Source organism: Poecilia latipinna, unplaced genomic scaffold, assembly GCF_001443285.1.
Source record: "Poecilia latipinna isolate Pla-1442-1.1 unplaced genomic scaffold, P_latipinna-1.0 Scaffold193, whole genome shotgun sequence".
Classification (NCBI taxonomy): Eukaryota; Metazoa; Chordata; class Actinopteri; order Cyprinodontiformes; family Poeciliidae; genus Poecilia; species Poecilia latipinna.
The window spans coordinates 580,200-582,497 of record NW_015112809.1 but is presented as its reverse complement, the minus strand read 5'-3'; the positions used below and the strand labels follow the sequence as shown (position 1 = coordinate 582,497).

The 2,298-nt window shown below is 38.8% G+C and overlaps 3 non-coding genes across 3 annotated transcripts; all 3 read left to right on the top strand.

Moving 5' to 3' along the window:
- The first annotated feature begins 483 nt into the window (after window positions 1–483).
- trnan-guu (transfer RNA asparagine (anticodon GUU)) lies at window positions 484–557 on the top strand. Its single transcript has one exon. It is a non-coding gene; the product is annotated as a tRNA-Asn (tRNA).
- Window positions 558–1,294: 737 nt separating this feature from the next.
- Window positions 1,295–1,368, top strand: trnan-guu (transfer RNA asparagine (anticodon GUU)). Its single transcript has one exon. It is a non-coding gene; the product is annotated as a tRNA-Asn (tRNA).
- Window positions 1,369–1,660: 292 nt separating this feature from the next.
- trnak-cuu (transfer RNA lysine (anticodon CUU)) lies at window positions 1,661–1,733 on the top strand. Its single transcript has one exon. It is a non-coding gene; the product is annotated as a tRNA-Lys (tRNA).
- The last annotated feature ends 565 nt before the right edge of the window (window positions 1,734–2,298 follow it).

Here is a 2,298-nt window from a genome sequence, read left to right as displayed (position 1 = left end):
GGGCATTTCACTGTGCTGCCGGGGGGTCAAGGTCCCCACCAAAACTTAGACCGAACCTACGCCCTTGAACGAGATATAAACCAAATGAAGTTTATTTTTTTTTTGTATAAATTCAATTTGAACAGAGTGAGGTTTTGCAGAGGTAACATAACCTAACTTAACCTTATTTCCACATTATAGAGTAAAAGTTGGTAGGTTCGTGCGATGCATTTAAGTAGAAACGCACCTTGTTTGTAGACCGCTTCAGACAAGCAACAAACGACCAAACCGAGGTTTATAGCAAAGGGCTATCTCTGTCCATCCACTTTTGTGGTTGGGAGCGGAATTTTGCAGCTGGAGCTAAAATAACCTAATCACGACCAGCCTTGCGTTCCAAACGACAATAAGATTGGAGAAAAAAATAAATAAATGAAAGAATGAATGACGCAAAAAATTTATGGTGGGTCATGCTAGACTTCAGCACTTTTGACAGAGTGCCGCACAGTCTCTGTGGCGCAATCGGTTAGCGCGTTCGGCTGTTAACCGAAAGGTTGGTGGTTCGAGCCCACCCAGGGACGTAGTATTTTTTTTGTCTGTGTCTGGTCATGTTTTTCATGAAAAGCTAGTTCTTCGTTAGGTTCTTTAGACTAGAAAGGCATCAGTGTTTATCAGCACTCGTACTGTTTATTCTTATTTGGGATTGTCATTAATGTTTAATCAAACTATTTGTAAGCTTGCATTTAAACATACATAAGAAAGGAGCTTGAACTTTGTAAATCTAGCAGTACATATTTCTATTTTTGTTGTATTTTGAACATGGTGTCAGAATATTGTTTTTTGACTGTGGTTTCATCGATTTATCGGTTCCAATTTTCTTAATTTTGGGAGATCAGTGATTGGCCAACATGTGAAGCCGATTTTACCTACCTCAGCAATGGTCTAAAAATCAATCACTGTCTTCTATTTCACTGTCCATGAAATAGGTTTGACTAATAAACTGGCCTTCCAGGTCATGTCTGTACGTTTGCACTTAAAAATAGTCACCCCACAGTTGCCAATTCAGCGACTTTCTTGCTGCATTTAGGAACATTCCAGACACGAAATATGGTATGGGCCAAAATCTTAATAGGCAGGTCAGGCTATCATGCCTCGGTTTCCCAGCGCGTCTCTGGCGCACTCAGGTTGAACAATTCAGCCAATCTCGAACAGTCTCATAATGGACCGCCAAATCACTATACAGCTAACTTTGGAGCTCAGCCAATGGGACAGGGTTTGACGAATAACTGAGGAATGACACGTGTCCATGTCTCAGCGTGTCTCTGTGGCGCAATCGGTTAGCGCGTTCGGCTGTTAACCGAAAGGTTGGTGGTTCGAGCCCACCCAGGGACGGCGTGGTTTTTGCTTTTTAATTTTTTTTTCAATCTAAATTTACTTTAGCACATGAAAATAACTGAAAGACGTAGAGACGAAATCAGTGAAGACTGTAAAATAAGCGTTAAGCTAAACAGACGAAAAAAAAAAAAACGTACACAGTGCGGTACTTGTTTTATAAGTGGTTCGACTCTAGGTTGCCAGAATAAGAAAAACATCAGAAAGTATATCTCACAAAGTATAGCAGTCCATGGTAGCACATTTCATACTGTAAATGTGTTTTATAGCTCACGCGTCAGAGAGATTTACAGCCCGGCTAGCTCAGTCGGTAGAGCATGAGACTCTTAATCTCAGGGTCGTGGGTTCGAGCCCCACGTTGGGCGTTACGTTTTTTTGTGTGTGTAATTTCATAAAAGATCACACGTAGAAAGAGTGATTTCAAAATAAGATTTAAAAAAAATTTGCAACGTAAAAAAGGTTTAAAAAAGATCTCTGAGAATTATTTGTCAAGACCACTTTGCGATCAACCAAACAATCTTACAACTTGTGGTTTAATGTGGATGATTTGAATGTACAGTGGAAATCATATAAAATAACAGAATTCAACTAAACTTTATAGAATATAACATGTTTTATTACAGTGCCAGAAATACAAAATATACATGTGAAAAACAAATGCAGGTTATGTCAATGACATTAAAAGTAAGCAAGGTATTTAGAAAAATGAACAGAAATTAACACTCAATCTCAATAACATTCGTCTCATTTTGTAAAAAAAAATAATTACTGAAGTAATGAACTTTGTTTTATTGAGATGCACCTGCACTGCAATTTCAAAAAGCATTAAAATGTTATGCATACGAAGCACCGCCAGGTGGCGCTTTCACACAACACTCATTTAACTCACTCAAAGCTGAACAAGAAGAGCGGAGCTCCTGTTATAAACCC